We start from the raw sequence: 18,540 nt of genomic DNA on the forward strand, positions 1-18,540 counted from the left end.
TGACTGATACCATTACTCATTCACAGATATGGTCATTGACATACCTGATTACCTCATTTGCTTCACAACAATGTGAGGATTTCATTGTGAATCCCCAGACAACCAGGGTGAAAATGAAACCAGTATTTAACGAGGGGCACAATTTGGGCCACAAAGGGGACTGCAAGAACAGATGGATTCAACGAATAATGTATTTCATAACCTTCATTAAGTCAACAATAGATTTGACAGATAATGTCTTTCAAATTTCTAGTCGTCCAGACTGTGTGAAATAATATAAAGTGGTGCTTTATCCATAAGGGTACAGGCATACTTGAATGTCAGAAGTTAAAAAACAATGTGCAGTGATGAGTGACAGTCTTGAGCGTGCTTCAGATAGCGGAAAGTAACAATACGTCATACACGATAAATATACAGTACACAAAGTACAGGTATAAAGTAAACCGTTTCCAGATGTAAACAGGACATTAAGCAGGTGAAGAGTTGGTTATTATGCTCTCACTCCGAGTAGGAATCTAGTTTCACTGCAAATCAAATGTTTACTCCTGTTATCATGGTTATTTTGGTAATGGGCGGTAAAGTGCAGCGGTGCATTAAAGTTCAGAGATCCACTGACGTGAAGTTTGATATGAGCTATGAAGTCTACGCTCCAAAAATGCTGGGTTGTTTTAGCCCATTTTAGAGCGTATGATCTGCCTCCCAAGGTTCATAAACGATATTTTGATTGACGTCGACCCTCTCTTGCATGATAACGAGCGGCTCCGAGTCCCTCCCTCCCGGTTATGAATAAAACATGACATTACAGCTGGTCAAGGCAGAGGTTGTGCGCTTCTGTGCAGCGTATCTGCATTTTGTAATAACGCGATTGCGTCGTATTTACGTTGCAATAGTAATGCAAGGAAAGTGTATCGTGATTTAATCCTCAACTGGTCCTCCGTGTCATGTTACACAAAACAGCTGGCGTTGTTGAGATATAGAGAACACCGGCCAAATTTGCTCAAAGTGTCCGCGGAAGGGATCCGTCGTGCCGCCGGAGGGGTGTCATGAAAACAGGCGAGGGAAGGACGCAGCTCACGCAGGTTACATGGAAACCGGTGAGCGAAGGTGGGACGGCGAGTAAAGCATAAACAAGGTACGTCTCTTAGCATTTGATGTGTATGTGGTGTAATAAGTCAGAATCATTTGTGTTGCCAGAGCGACACGAGGAGGAAAACAGAAATCTGTCAATTAACCGAATATTTGAGTGACAACGGACCATTGGCTTGTCAGCTAGAGGTAACCATGTAGTTTCTGTAGGCATACTGATGTAAACCATAAGAAACCGAGATCTTTCCAACAGACTTTAGAATAAAAAGGTTTGATTGTTTGAATGATTATATTTGGTATTGCGGTGGAACTGTTGCCATATGCTATTATTTTGTAGTAAAGTTGGTGCTTTGTGTTTTCGCTTATTTTTGACCTTTCGGCAATTAACAGTTAAACCATGAAACGAAGCTCATAGTCTGACCAATAGACTGATATAGTTTAAATGCCTGTTGACCTAATTTTAATCATATTGTTGTATTAGTGGAGAGTGGTAAAGCATATACTAAGTAAAGCTTGTAAATGCATCTCATTCTGGTAGAAGTTATATACAGCAGTGTTTTTAAACCCTTCAACCACAAATTATGAGATTTTTTTCAGCTTTTGACACTTTTAGTGACTTTGTATGGCTGCACGATACTTTATCGCGATACCACGATAAATCATATTGAAATCAAGCTGGCTGCGATATGTAATGTGTCGATATTTTTTTAATGCGTAGCTTGTCTGAAGCACGGCTCTGGGATCAGTAGGAAATGCTGCTCGATCTAAAAGCAGTGCGAGTGAGTCGCTTATAATGTGCATTTGAAAAAGCAACACCCGTCAAACATGATCATTATAAATATACTTTATTATCATAAAAATACCTGATGAGGCTTGAGTAACAGTGATAAAAAGATGTCCATAGGCATTTCCTAGATTCTAGAACGTGTTATGGTCTTCTTCTGCAGTGTGTATTTGGAGTTTCCGCACGAGAGCGCCCTCTGGCTTTCGGATGCAGCAGCATTTTCCCGTACTTCACTCAAAAATGGTACAAATATAAAGCACCGTAAGTATGCAAATATTATAGAATATAACATGATCCTGTAGCTCATCTGGTATAGGAGCATTGCGTTAGAAATTCAATGGTTGTGGGTTCAAATACCATGGTACATGCATACTGATGAAAACGTGTAGATCTTGTATGCACTGTAAATTGATTTGGACGCGCGTCTGCCAACTGCATAAATGTAAATCCATCCATTTCCAAACCGGCTTATCCCAGCATCTTCCATGCATGGGCCATGCAAGATACACCCTGGGTAGATGGCCAGTCCATTGCATGGCACACACAGACATACATTCACACACTAAAGAAGAGCAATTTACAGACACGTCATGAATAAGGCTTAAGCGCATCAGGATATTCTAGTTGCTTCATTCTCTCCTCCTCATATTGGTTCATTCTCTACCTACATGTTTTAAGAGCAGAAAATGGTCAGAATATTCTGAAAGTAGAGTCAGAGGTGGGCTTCTGTCTGTCCCATGGGCTTCTGTTAAGTCATTGCCTCTGGGTGAACGCTCTATAAACAGCCAAACAGCGAACACAAATGTGTGGTAATGTTCAGTTCATGAGAGAAAAGAACATATATGATGTTTTTATTGCAGAATGTTTCAACACATTTGAAAATGTTTTTTGGTTCATTTTACCTGCCTTCGCTTTACGCCTTAATGAGGGAGTAAGTCTCAATGACTGTGAAGTGAAGTTGCTCTAATGATGAGTAACAGTGATTATTCATTGTTAACCTTTCCACATACTTTCTTTCTGATGCTACTTTTTTATTCTTGGTTTAAAGAGAGGTCTGCTTTATTCTGCTTTATAATAGATGCACACAGACCTACTGAGAAACAGATGGAATGTTTTCTAGTAAATGTTTTGGCTGAATCATTTACCTGAACTCACCTTTCTAAACGTCACTCACTACAGAAGCACACAAATGATCATTTTAGACGCTTTTAAAGAAAACTGTAGAAGTGCGGTTTTATTCTCATGGTTCTGCCCCATCTTGTCTTGCTTTTCTTGACCTAGTGGCAGAATCATGACAGAACCTCTTGTTTCATGTGGAGAGAGGCGTTTTGGCCCTGTTGGCCTTCCACTCTCCGGTGTCGCGTCTCTGTTCCCGCCCTTTCGTCTCCTCATTAGTGATAATTATTAGTTCATGCCTGGCACCTGTCCCCTTCTTGATTTCGTCCCCTTTATATAGTCCTCATGTTTCATTGTCCTGTGCTGGTCCGTTGCTTGTGTGTTTGGTGAGTTCCTGTGCTTTGTTAGTCTAGTCCAGTTTAGTTATTTGTATATTATGCCAAGTGTTAATTTTAGTCTGGTGTAGGTGTGGTCAGTTTTAGTCCAGTCCTGTCGTGTTTTCGTACTCCCCTGTTTTGTTATGTTACCCCCACGTGGGTCTTTGTTTTGTATTTATATGTTATTAAATGTCTTGTTAACCCCTTACCCGCTGTCTGCGTCTGGGTCCTCTGTACTTGTGTCCTTGTTCCCTCACCATTCATGACATTTATAAGCTCAAAGGTAAACCTATTAAGCTCACCGAAATCCACTTTTGTAGTACGCATTATATTGATTTCATGGCAAACAGATACGTAGTTTAAAATAAAACAATTCTCTCTAATACAACAATGTACTGTATGTTTTTATTTTCAAATTACAAAACTATTTCAGTTAGGGGATATACATTGTTAAATGCAAAAAGTCTGTCTGTGCTTAAAGGGATAGTTCACCCAAAAATGAAAATTCTGTCATCATTTACTCACCCTCAAATTGTTCCAAACCTGTATATATTTCTTTGTTCTGTTAAACGCGAAGGAGGATTTTTGGAGGAATGTCAGTTACCAAACAGATCTCATCGTCCATTTACTGCCATAGTAGGGAAAATAAAAACTATGGGAGTCAATGGGGGATGAGATCTGTTTAGTTATTGACATTCTTCCAAAAATCCTCCTTTGCGTTTAACAGAACAAATAAATATATACAGGTTTGGAACAATTTGAGGGTGAGTAAATGATGACAGAATTTTTATTTTTGGGCCTTTAATGGGTGCTTTAAAGTACACATAACCAGCTGCTGGCATTTTTATTAAAGTGCAGCGCTTCCTTTGAAACAATTGAAAAAACATGCCAACCACAGGCAGAAACCTTGGTGTACACAGCCCTTTGTTGAGCCCTGTGCTTTGGCGGACACCTCACAGAGTTCATGCGGGCTACCAGGTGCCCACGGGCACCGCGTTGGAGACCACTGCTTTAAACTGACTCTTATCATGCACCTCTCTTTAACAGTTCAGCTTGTCTTACTTTAACCAAGCCTCACTGAAGACAACCTTAGATTTGCCTTTCATGTTTGCACTATGTTTTAAACTACTAACTTCTGCAACGAGACAGTTTATCCACTATAGTTTTTTTACTTGGAATGTATTATTAAATGTTTTCGTCGTTGTATGTTTTGTTTTTGTATGTTACTGGGAAAAATACCTCTACCAGGGCAGCTTCTTAACCAATTAGCCGGCTGCCTTTGTTGTCCCTGCAGATAATTAAAGATGAGGTAACATGCTATTTCATGCATTCTGACTTCTTTACACTGTCAAACGTGTTGGCATCTCAATAGGGATGTGGCGGTGATGAAATTTTCCCACCGGTTAATCAACGCGTAAAAACACTGGTTGTACCGGTGACACCGGGGGTGGGGGTTTTGCTGTGGGGTGGTCGAAGATGCGGTCGTTTTACTTTCAGTTTTAAAATAGCGACAATTCGGGAACGGCAATTGCTTGAATTAATGGTGAGTTCAATACCTTTCTTAATAAAAAACACACAAAACTAAAAAAAGTACAGTGACATTTTCTTATATTAAAAACAGACCTTACAAAACGAATTATCACAGCACACATAAAGCAAAACATAAATAAGAAACGAAAATAAAAACATTTACGTTAGATAAGTTGCCTATATAACAAAACGAGGCACACATTGTGCAACAACAAAATAAATAAATATGAAACTAATAAGAAGGGAATACGAAATGAAAAACGATATGTGAAATAAATAAATAACAAACGAATAAGAAAGGAATACGAAACGAAAAACGTTTATGTTAAATAAATAAATAAGAAAGGAATACGAAACGAAAAAAGTTAATTTTAATTAAATGGCAAAGCACCGGCTTTTGAAAGTTAGAACTTAAAGAAAATTAAAACTTAACCGGCTCTTGATGACAGTGCTTACATATTCTAATATGTTCTTTGCCAGAAAAGCCTCCGCCATTGTCTTGTCCGTCAGCACTTCGCACTCTCAGATGATGAATCAAATCTAACTTGTTCCGCTTACGGAATGCACCGTCTGGTCTTTGACTAAACTAAGTGATTTATTACTATAAAAATTAAAAATGACGGTGGGGGTCGGTGCCGCGGTGGACAAGTGATGTAATCGGTAGGCGAATCTATACCGTGTATCACCGGTGACACCGACTATCGCAACAAGCCTATTTCACAATCTTAACATGGTCAACTTGTCCAAAAATGAGTTGAACGTACGACGTAGTATTTCTGTGCTCGATTCACTCCGCCAGGGTTCGTAAAGGTTTCGGAAAGTTTTTTTCGAACATGGATTTTTCTAACATTTTGTGAAAAGGGTTCTTATTCCCTAGACAATTCTCCAGTTAAAGCACGCCCAGGCGTCATCCAGCGAGCCAAAGAGCACGACCAAGCGTCAACATGCCAGCGTGAGAACGAGCACGCCCATCAATTCCGCTTCACTCTGTTGAAGTGTAGCTGTGTTTGTTTGCTCACTGCATTTCCGTGATGAATGTTATATAAACGGTGGATATAACGCTGGATTTGGAGATCGTTTGTCTGTGTTTCGTTGGCAATCGGTGTGTACGTGCATAATGTAAACAACGAACTTATAGTGAATCAATCTGATGATGTATTGTGTGCTCATGCTGTGGTTCCACCCCCCTGCACGGCTCCAGGCGCTCGTCCGGAAATAATCGTACAGCTGTATCTCTCTTTTATAAATACGATCAAACTAAATACTCTTCGAAGATTCAAAGTATGCAATACTACTGTATAGGTACTCAAGATTAATATGAGATTGGAAGAAACGGCGTGTTACCTCATCTTTAAAGGTAAATATGTTTGCACGCATGCATGTTTGTGTGCTTTGCTAAAAGACTGGCTCAGTTTGTATGCTTCATCTTTTTGTAAAGTTAAATGTGAGAAGATTTAACACCACTGCTTTTAAAAAAGAAGTCCTACTTTTAAGTAAAACCAGCCAATCGTAAAAGACCAACTATTCCCTATTCTAGGCAAGTGGCTCACAATATGTTTGTGCGTTAGGGAATTGTACAGTAGTAAATAATAACCTCAATTGTTAGTGAATAATCAAATTAAATGGAAAATTTAATGTAGGCTACTGTGTAAACAGGAGTGAAGAGATTTACTCATGTCATAAAAACATCTTAAAGGGATAGTTCAACCAAAAAATTATTTTATAATTTACTTATTCCCTTATCACAGATGCATTTTTAATCATTTAAGTCAGTCATACAGTAACAGAGAGAGCGAGAGAGAGAGAGAGAGAGAGAGAACCTCAGTGCTAGATGCCGCTAAATTTCAAACACTGGAGCTTTAAAAATTGTAATCATTATTTTACATTTATTAAAGAGTTACTCCACCGAAAAATGAAAATTCTGCCATAAATAACTCACCCTCAAGTCGTTTGACAGCCCTAGGACCTCCGTTTATCTTCAAAACACAAATTATTATTGTTGAGGTGCCGAGAAAGCTTAATAATAATACACGATAGTCGTCGATACACGATATCGTCAATCGGAATAACCCCAGTCCGAGAGCTTTCTGACTCCCACATAGACTGTAACGCAACCAACTTTCAAAGCGCAGAAAGTGAGTAAAGACATCGTTGAAATCGTCCATGTCACTCCAGTGGTTTAGCCTTCATTGTATAAAGCGATGAAGCTACTTTTTGTGCACAAACAAACAAAAATAATGACTATATTCAACAATTTCCTGACTTCCGTGTTAGATTCCAACGCACGTGCTGACACTGGATGCTCACGTGAATGCGCGTTAGAAACTAAATGCTTTGTTAACCATTGGTCAGCTGCATTTTGAGCGTACTCATACTGTCCCAATCAAACTGCGCCTGGGCGTGTTTGACACCTTTATAATATTATAATAATATTAAAGTTAATATTGACTTTTAGGTGTGGTGAAGGAATAGTGTCAGTCCTCTGAAAGGTCACCCAAAAACTAAAATTCTGTCATCATTTACTCACCTTCAAGTTGTTCCAAATCTGTATCATTTTTTTGTTCTGATGAACATAGAGAAAGATATTACAAGCATTCTCTCAAATATCTTTTTCTGTGTTCAACCAAACAAATACATTTTTATAAGTTTGCAACAAGTGAGTAATTCATGACAGAAATTTGAAAGAGGGTCTTAATCTGTTTTTCATGTATCAATAGCTCTTGATTGACGAACACTTTAAATAAAAATAGCAGGAAGGGATGGAAAGGGAATTATGATTCATATTTGAAATAGAAATGTCCTTTTCTCTTAGAGATGCCTTTTATTTGACCAATAGAAAAACTTTGTGAATATTTCTTTACATTATTCAGTGAGTTCATAATCGGTTCCTTGCTGATTTCCTTGCAGAGACTCTTAAATTAATAATTGTATTCAGCCTCCACCTGCCATTGCCAGGGTTCTATATGCTTATATATCCATATGCTTCATTTTGAATCCATATAAGCATACTGTATATATTTAAACTTGACTGGATGACTGCACATCAGGTGTTGTTTTTTTTGTGATATAGATTTGAACTTTAGTCAGATATACATTTGTGGTTTGTTGTTACGTTTTATTGTCCAGGCTGTTTACCAAACTTCTTGCCAAATCTAAACTGTTTTAAATATTGTTGAGATCCCTTATAATCCAGCAGGGACATCACGTCAGATTATCGGGTTCTTTTTCCTTCTCCATCCAACATCAGTTTAATGTTACTACTGTGTAGTACAAACAGTTGAGATATATTAACCTATACTTAACTATATAGTGTACAAACAAATCCAAACTAAACATTAAGCAGGTTCATTTTTTTGTCATAACAAATGCACAGAAATGCCTACACAGTCGTTGATAAATCATATTTTTGTTGCCTTTGTTATGACTACGCTACCTCCCTCATGTGTCATAGAAATGACTCTCTGTACCATCTCCTTAAAAGTCATTTATGAATATAATGAACACCCAAGCCTACCTTCTGTAACAGTGTAGTTATTCCCTCCTCCGCATGGAACACAACTAGACCTCCCCCAGGTAGCAGGACTGATTCATGCATATTTTATGTGTGAACACAGTCATTACCATCTCTGCATCTCAGGATGACTATCTGTTTCCAATCTCCAGATATGATATCTTGTTATATGACACCAATTTACAGGCGCTCTGCTGTTTTTGATAGTCAAATTACAGTGCTTGACTGTGGCATGGTGAAATCACAGTATTGACTATGTTTGTATACACTTGATGATAACAATTTTATTGGATATTTTCATTTTAGTGGATATGTAAAATGTGAATGTAACAACGTTCAAAGTAAGGAAGGAAGGAGGCGGGAACCGGCGAACATTAAATAAACTTCTAATAAAAAAACAACCACAAAACGAAAGTAAAGGGCCGACAGCTACCTCACGGTCAACTGCCGGCCACACAAACATAAATAAAACTTAACACAATGTCCAGGCCTGGTCCTCTGTCGTCCTTCACTCCTGTCGCTCGTCCTTTTATGCTTTATGCCTTTTATGCTTCGTTACAGTGAACAAGATGAAGTTTTTCAGCGTGTGGATGTCTGAGCCCTGTAAATGTGGAGGTGCAAGCTGCCCAGGTGTAAAATGCTGTTTTTTAATAATACGCTTATTATTAACACTTGTCCACCTACAGACATGATGTGAAACCGAATTGAAATCTGTTCATAAGGTTTTGCTTATCCACTGGAATATGACTTCTTTCACGATTTTCGGAAGATTCTCTGCTTAAAAACCTTATTGCAGATGAGAGTTGTTGCGGTCTAGTCTAGGATTGAATAAAACTGGTTGGTCAGTTTTCTTCATCGGGAATTATTTGGATTATGAAGGTTGTCTTTTTTGAGGGGTTTGAAAAGTTTGGAGTTGTAAGATGACGTTATTTTTGGAATAGCATATACTCATAAATCATATATATTACCCATACTGAAAAAAAGCTTTAAAATGTACTGTGGTCGTTGTATTTTAACCATATTATTATTATTATTATTATTACCAAATGCTCTGCTAAATAAACTAAATGTAAATAAATCAACAACGTTTTATTTCTGTAAATCTGCGCTTTTCCTTTCAGTCAGAAATCTCTTTGCTATGTGAGTTAAGTGAGCTAAGTTAATAACCCTGTGAGATTTGTGTGAAATTGAAAATTTACTGAATATTCAGTGGGGATTGGAATATAAATCTAGGAGAAACTGATGTTTGGCTGCTCTTCCCAAAAATGCCTTCATTTCCCTGCAGTGTGAAGGAACTGAACAAGGATCTGTCAGTATACAGGACATGTGATATTGCATCAGTCAGAGAGAGAGAGAGAGAGAGAGAGAGAGAGAGAGAGAGAGAGAGAGAGAGAGGTGGTTGTATGGAGGTAATTGTATTTTTTATGAAGCTGCTTGTCCTTTTTACTGTTCATTTTACTGAAATTGTTTGCTCGGTTCTAGTCAGATTGTGTTTAAAAGTGTGGAGTCTAACTCTGAGGGACACAGTATTCCCTCAGACTTTTAGGTCGCAACTACAAGAAATGTGGGTACATGTAGGCCTACCTGCTTTACAATGCAACACTTATCACTGGTCTTTAAGGTGAAAAGCATACAGCTCTATTGTTTTCTTTCATGTGGATGAAGTTCAGTTCTGTGTCCTTGACTGACGGTTAAAACTTAGGCAAGATAACGCTGAGCCAAGAGTAATTGGCTGATGTATTATCATCATGAACTGTTGTTATATGCAGAGCTGTTGCGAGAGAGAGAGAGTCACGTCAACTCCGTTGACTGCAATGAAACAGAAATGGCGGTTCATGGAGCCTCTCAAAAGTTCCCAGAAGTTACTAGCATGGAGCTGTCGCTAAACAGACCAATTGAGGTAGACTTTTCACACATTTAAAGACTTAAGTCGTTTAATGAATAAAACATTCAAGAAATAAAGAATTAAAAGAAAAAACAACTTTCTGGAACTATCTGAAGGCTCATGAATCACGTGACGCTCAAAAAATGTGAACTTCCGCTGTCGCGACTCTCTCTCAACGGCTCTAGTTATATGGAGATAAGTAAACAAATGAACATGAACAATTTAGGTTAATAATACAATAGACAACTTATATAGATTTTCCTTTTGTGTTACATACAGTAAAAAACAGCATAAAAGTTGGAATGACAAGGATGGGTAAATGATAGCTGTAGCGAGGAAGGCGGGGCGAGAGCAGTGGGGCGGGTAAGGCGGGGCCGGTGGCGTAAGTGGCAACGAGTGTCATCTGTGCGACCGCCGGTCCCCGCATGCCTCACGGGGGAGCTCGGGAGCATAAGAGGACGAGCGACCGGACCATCGAGAGAGAGGACCCGGGCCCGGAAACTGTTAAGTTTGTTTATGTTTGTGTGGCCGGCAGTCGACCGTGAGGTGGCTGCCGGTCTTTTGTTCTTGGATTATTGTTTGTTTATTTTTCATTAAAGTTTGTTAAATGTTCGCCGGTTCCCGCCTCCTTCCTTCCCTACATTGAACTTTGTTACAATAGCTTTTCCATTTTTTGGAAGAAAATAAAACCACGTGAAAATGTGTTTGAATATGCAAATCTGCAGACTATTGAACAAAGGGTCAATTTCTGATTCTGCATGTAAACATCTATTACATTAATAACCTTTAATGTCTGGCACTGTCAGTCTCAGGCAGTATTACAGTACAGTATTTCAGGGGTTCCCAAACTTTTCAGCCCGCGACCCCCAAAATAACAGTGAACTCGAGACCCCCACTATCCTCAGAGGTGGGTAAAGAATACAAATATTGCGAGCAACTGTGCAAAAGCACTTATTAGGTCTATCAAAAAAAAAAGCATAATGATAACACAAAATTACACAGTCTAACATAATATGACTTTGTAGTTTGTAACGGCCACCTATGTCTAATGTGTATGTACCTTTAAGATGATGTCTGTTGTGTATGCACGCGGCTCCTGCGTTAGCGCGCGGAGAGTTGGACTTGGACGCTGAGAGGTGAACAGGTGTGATGGTCGCTCTACCGCTGACATTGTGTGTACTTTTTCTTTGTGACGGAACGGAGGGTTTCCTTCCCCGTTTCTATACCACTATAAAAGTGTGCGGGATGTTTAACCGATGGACTCGTGTCTTTCTTCCTCGGCTATGGCCATCTGTTCCATTCCGGGTAACGTTGGCTTAAACTCTCTGGCCCGCCGTTACAAGTTATTTACTTATTATTTTACTAGTTGTTATACATTAACCATGAACTATTACTACAAATGGTCAAATTTCAACAAACTGATCCGAGTGCTGATGGATGTGCCACTTTTCGTAACTGAGGACGATGGCCTTTCTGACTGCAGCGTTTCTCCGCCCTCCTCCGCTGGCCTCCCTGCGTTGTCTTTGGTTGATATTAACCAACATTTCATTTCGACAAATAAAAATATCCTAAACTTAAAGCGTGAAAAATAATCTGCGTGCACATATGAATGTTTAACGTGGTGCTGTAAATTGACTTGCTGCACTAACCTAATGCGGTTGCTAATGTGACGTAATCACCTCAGGGGTCACGATCGAGGGGGCACAAATTCCAAAAGCTGATGGCTTTTTATTTGCATGGTTTTATTTTTAACTTAACTAATATTTGTATCTTTTGTTACACTTATTGATTAAATACGCTATTCCTTATAAAAAAGATTTCTGGAAATCATCTTGCAATCCCACCCTCGCGGCCTTGCGACCCCCCCCGGGGGGTCCCAACCCCTACTTTGGGAACCCCTGCAGTATATGACACACTCACACACAAATTGAGAATCAACAAAAACACTGAGGATTGTACCCAGGAAAATGACGTTGAATTAGATATAAGTGTTTCACTGTAGTGCTGCATTAGGGTGTGTATATCTGGAAGTATCACTCACTCAAGATAATAACCTGACTTTAGCACATCGGTCTGGTTACAGGATATATCACACCCCTCAGGGTGAGAGAGGAATGATACAGACATACACACAATGACTTAAAAAAAACTCTGTCCACTGTTTACCCAATACACAGATGGCTGAGAACAGCTAATAAGGCATTATTTTGGTGTTAAAGAGTGCATATTATGAGATCATGTCAATTACATTTCATGCAGTGTGTAATGTTGCCGTGTTTGAAAGTAAGCAGTCTGCCAAGTTGTAAAGCTGAAGTTGAATGATTAACAAAGTTATTGGCTTGGAATAAAGGGAGTCGACTGAATCACGCGAAAACTTCACTCTTCTCCCCCAAACACTGTAGCTCGTGAGCCTCATTCGCAGAGACCAATTACAGCAGACTAGACCATCTGACCAATCAGTTTCAGAGTAGGCTAGTGGAAAGGAGGGGATTAGACGGATGATTCGCCGAATGAACTATTTGAGAGTCAGTCAAAGAGTAAGGTATACTTATAAGAATAACTGCCTTTTATTACGAAATAATAGTGTTTTTACACCTTATATGTACGTAAACTCGTTTTTGGACACTCCATAAACCAAAATAGGACCTTAAAAATCAAGGAATATTTACTCTTTAAGCATTTTTACTACAGTAACCATGTGTTTTTGGTCTTAACTCTAATAAAACCATGGTTAGTTTCGTAAACATTTTTTTGTCAAAGGAAACTGGGCTGGCCTAAAAATATGTAATTCCTGCAGCACTCTAATACAACCTGTAGTTGTGTTAAGCACCCATAGCTGGCAGTTGGCAGTCGTGGTCTAATAGTTGGCAGTCGTGGTCTAATGGTTAGAGAGTCAGACTCGTGACCAGAAGGTTGCCGGTTCGATCCTCAGGGCCGGCGGGTAACGACTGAGGTGCCCTTGAGCAAGGCACCTTACCCCTACTTGCTCCCCGGGCGCTGCAGTGATAGCTGCCCACTGCTCCGGGTGTATGTGTGTTCACCACTTGCTGTTGTGCGTGTGTTCACTACTCTCTGGATGGGTTAAATGCAGAGTCACATTTCGGGTATGGGTCACCATACTTGACAAATAATTGAATTATATAATTATATTATATAACAATGTAAGTGTTGTGTTGCATGTGTTGTCATAAAATGACGTTTGACCGTTGTTACCAGTCAAGATGTGGCTTTGTTTAAAGATCGGGTATCATGCTATGTCATGCATTCTGACTTCTTTACACTGTTAAACGTGCTGGCTTCTCATGCTTAACATGGTCAACTTGTTAAAAAACGAGTTGGACGTATGACGTAGTATTTCTGTACTTGATACACTCCCCCAGCACTCCAACTTGTTTTGGAAAGTTTTTTTTTTTTAATTAACAATTTTTATTGATGCTCATGCGAGTCTCTAAAATAAATTTTGGATACAATAAATTCATACAGAATCCACTTTTGTCCCATTCGTAATTCCCATTCGAATTCGAAAACCCATTCGAGGGTGTCCCCTCCCAACTTGCTTCTCGGTTACAGCTTCAAGGTCACAAACTGGCTATAGTTAAAGCATACTTCCATGAGAAAACTGGAATATAAAAACAACAACATCCAGACAGCACGTAACACAACACACTTAAAATAATACAATCAACACATTTTCACACTATTATCCCATTGCCACAAAGGTTAGGTACCTGGACCATTTTCTGTAATATAAGTTTAGGTTGTCCATCTGCATGTAAGATACTTTCTCGAAGGCGGCCACTTTAGCTAGTTCTACTGCCCATTCCTTAAAGGAGGGAACGCCTAGGAGGATCCTATTCCTTTTATTGGCCATTCTCCTAAAAAAGCACGGCAAGGCAAAAGTAAGTGCCCTGGTAAGCGAAACTCGCTTACCATCAAGAATGTCTGCGCTACGTCAAGATGGGCTGCGCTGCGCTGTAGCTCGTTACTCTTGCGAAAGTGAAGTTTAGGTGTGTCTGTTTGTTCACGGCATTTCAGTGATGGATGTTATACTGTATAAACGATGGATATAACGCTGGATTTGGAGATCGTTTGAAACTGATAGATGGCGCGGTCCCAGTGCTAAAAGATTCCGGACATGAACTGCACGCGGTAAGTCAAACTAAGTCATACGTCTGTGTTTTGTTGGCAATCGGCGTGTACGTGCATAATGTTCAAAACACGAAGCGATTAATGTGATGATGTGTAAAATTAACACAGTTAGTAAAATTGATAGTAAAATAATCTTAGCCTCTTGCTAATGTCACATTAGCCTAAAAACACATACATTTTCAATAGGAAAGTCACTTTGAAAGCTGAAAACAAAGAATCACATTAAAGTCTGTGTTGTATGACTGAGCAGACATTAAAAGTGGCCTTTTTAATGCAGTGGCATATATATCAAGCTTGAAGGGTCCTTTTGTGCATCTGTGGCATCCTGTCTTCAGTCTTATGCCTTGTGTATTGTTCGTCTGTGCACTGGCATTTGGAGTAGATGTCAGAGCTGACAGCCCAAACATTGAGAGAAAAGTGGGACAGATAGGACTGCTCACAGAGAGAGTTGAGAAGGAGATAAACTGCTTTTAAAATAAATAGAAAGTCTGAAGGGCTTTGTTACAGGTAGAGAATTATGAGAAATCATTTGAAACAGTTTGATTTCATTTTAAAAATGATACATTTATAAAAATGTTACGTTTATTTCTCAACTCAGGATCATCTCTGTTACCTATTGGTTAGAGAAAAATGATGACATTTAATGAATGTATTGTGTTATTTGATCTCCACTGACTGTATCAATATACAGTAGATACAATTTTTAATACAAATTAATAAGGAAGAGGAAGAGTAAAGGCGATAGGGCAAAACTGTAGCATCAGTTCAATGCCCACACAACACTCAGTCTATAAGCAAGTCTGTATGTCAAACTGAAGCAAACAGAAAATAAGTTGAAAATACACTTTCTGCAATATAAAGGTTTATGAAGCAACGTAAAATAATATAGTTATCTACTTACCTGAAATATAGATTTGTCAGGTTTGACAAGTACCACATGCAGTGACAAGCTCACAAAGGCTAAGCTCTATGCAGTAAATCTGAAATTATTTAATATTATAACTCATTTTCAAATATTAGGTTAAATATATTTTGATACAAATGAGATCCACCTCCTTATGTGTTTTTAATTTTACGAGGATTGAGTTTGTAGTACTCAATGGCCAATATATCCTGAAATCAATTTGATAAATTATTATTAAGAAATCGAAATTTCACATATCGCTTATTGCTCCTTAAACTCTTTGTAAGTCGCTGTGAATAAAAGCGTCCGCTAAATGACTAAATGTAATGATATAGATATACAGTATATCAGGAATGAAGACTATATACATAAACTGCATAAATCCAGCTTTAATCCTCCTAGTAGCATGGCCTTGTAAACTAACGATACTGTTTAGCGTGTTGACAAAATGTTTATATGCTCTCTTACTTGTAAATCGCTTTGGATAAAAGCGTCTGCCAAATGAATAAATGTAAATGTAAATTATTATAAATATATAATATGTAGTACTAATCTTCACCAAATGAATGCTTTTTCTTACTTTCCATGTTCTTTTTACTCATTGTAGCTGTCTCTCTGCCATGCTGGTGGCAGGGAGTTTGGGTTGATTTTTTGTGGGTGACTCAGTGTGTTATATCACACTAAAGATATTGTATCACCCCCCACCTCCAGCAATCATTTTATGAAAAGTGCCATCTGACTGTGTCACCGTGCCACTCCTTTTATTTCACGCACTCACATTCAACCCACTCTGCTGCAATCTGCTGTAGTTATTCAATGGGACTCAATACTTTCATTGTTGAGCTATTAGTATTTTTCGCCAGTCTGGTTTCTGGAATGGGGTGTGTTTTTGTGTGTATCTCCTGTGAGGAATTAAATTATTTGCAGACTAACTATTACTAGCATGAGAATGCAGTCTACCTTGGGCTAAATATAATCACAGAAACCTCTGGACTACAAAGTCTTTGACCGGCTCATAATAATCTCCCAGAATTTACAATACCTCTCCATCTTTTTCTGCATTAGATTACGTTCTCACAGATGCTCCAGTGTGTTCCGTCATATTGTTTTTGCTACTTTATCTGCACCCATTTCGAGGCTGGATCCAAGAAGGAGTGGCCTTCAAAGTCCATGAAGGTTGAATCGAGATGAGACAGTGCAGTCAACATAGCTGTTTCCACCAACCCAATGGTTAAACAGTGACATGAACCATTTAACTACACACTTTTACTTTTGAAACTTTTCAATACATTACACTACGCAAGATAAATCCTTACTTAACAAGGGTTTTGAATGTGTCTTTCAAAAAAGGCCAGTCATCACCAGCGCAATAAATCTTGGGTTAGGTTGGGCTGCGAGGGATCCACTTTTTCTATCTTTCGCATTTGATGGAGCCCTCGAAACAGGATAGCCTTTGTCATGCTGCTGTGATGCATTTAGTCTTGAAACATATCTTTGAAGGATTCAGCTTCTGAATTGGGATGCATAAAAGTAAAACAGAATGCTTGCTAACAGTCTGCTTGCTTTGTCTCTGCAAATTGCTATATGTGTTAAAAGACTACTTTTACCCATTTGATTGTTTTCAAATGGTTTCATTCAAATCTCTCTGGCCGCACTCAGTTCATTCAATTAAGATCATTTACTTCTGATCTAGTCCCATTAATACAGTCCCTATTAATACAGTGGCCCCAGGGCTCTATCCTGGGGCCACTGTTTTTTATCATCTACCTTCTTCCTCTCAGTTATATCCTTCGCAAACATCACGTTAACTTCCATTGCTACACAGATGACACCCAGCTTTACCTTTCTACCAAAGCCAACTCCTAACTCCCTCCATCTTCTCTATCAAACATCCCTCCATTAATTGTCTTCTCGACATAAAATCCTGGTTTACTTCAAATTTTCTCAAATTAAACTGTAATAAAACTGAACTTATTCTTATAGGTACAAGATCAACATTAAACAAACTTTAGAACTTTTCTATTCCCATTGATAATTCCTTCATCTTCCCCTCTTTTCAGTTTTAGAGTCTGGGAGTCAAATACGATAGCACTCTCTCTTTCACCTCCCATGTTAATATTGTTACCAAGTCTGCTTACGTTCACCTTCGAAACATTAACCGTTTACGTTCTTCCCTCACACCTCACTCCACTGCCATTCTTTTTCATAGTCTAGTCACTTCTCGCTAAGACTATTGTAAATTGGTTTACTGAGCTTTGAATGATTCGCTGATTTTTTATATTCGTTAGTGACTGAAAAGTTTTAACAGTTTAAATGAATCGGTTCAATTGAGTCATTTGTTTACGTGTCGTTCTGATCGCAATGTGCATTTATATTGGCAAACTTGCTGTGTACAGTATATAATGCACAGCTTAAAACATTATGAAATGATGTACGCCACGTTAATTTAAGAAATATTTTAAGAAATTGTACGTACTTGGATGCAAAACAAACAATATTCACCTGAAAAGCCATGAAACACAGCTAATACAGCTCCTATTAGCTCTTGTACTGACACTCTTCAGCGCCTCACTGGGCTGATAACGAAACAGCGCCTCCTTTGCGGCGTAAAACTGCAGTTATAAAAGACAGTCTGTTGACAGAATACACGCAGTGTTTTTTATTACATTTTGACATAATTTTGGCGGGCGGCACTGAATTTGACAAAGGCGGCCGCCTCCAATTTTTCTATGCAGGAAAAACCCTGGTCTTTATTGTTTTTGTTTTGTTAATAGTGTACGGTGACCTTGAGTGTCAAGAAAGGCGCCTATAAATAAAATGCATTACTATTATTATTCAAGAGATGTCATAACCTTCAATGGTCGCGATATTCTCAACAATAACTGCATTGGTGTGATAATACCAATAACAAAAAGGTTTTTTTTATTGTAGTTTGGTATAAATGTATTACTTCATTGTTAATTTGATTTTGTTTCATAATGTTTGATTTATAAAAAAATGCTAAGATGATGTTAAAAGGACTTTTTGCTGTAGTTAAACCAAGGCTGACAGCTACAAATTAGTGCAGCCATTGAGTGAATGCCACCTTTATGTGAAGATTTTGTCCGTTTTAAAAGGAAGTAAAGCTTTTACAAAGAGGAAATGGTGTTTCTGTGTGGGAGGAGTGAATTATGTGGATCTGAGGCCGGAAGACAGGAT

General features: G+C 38.6%; 1 protein-coding gene across 4 annotated transcripts in view; it reads left to right on the forward strand.

The window, feature by feature from the left end:
* The first annotated feature begins 805 nt into the window (after positions 1-805).
* tanc2b (tetratricopeptide repeat, ankyrin repeat and coiled-coil containing 2b) overlaps positions 806-18,540 on the forward strand; it is a 139,833-nt gene continuing 122,098 nt past the window's right edge. For all 4 annotated transcript variants that reach the window (XM_057359264.1, XM_057359265.1, XM_057359266.1 and 1 more), the window contains exon 1: positions 806-1,132. The gene's annotated coding sequence lies outside the window, so the exon portion shown is untranslated. The remainder of the gene's footprint in view (positions 1,133-18,540) is intronic.

This window comes from Triplophysa rosa, linkage group LG18 (assembly GCF_024868665.1).
Source record: "Triplophysa rosa linkage group LG18, Trosa_1v2, whole genome shotgun sequence".
Taxonomy (NCBI): Eukaryota; Metazoa; Chordata; class Actinopteri; order Cypriniformes; family Nemacheilidae; genus Triplophysa; species Triplophysa rosa.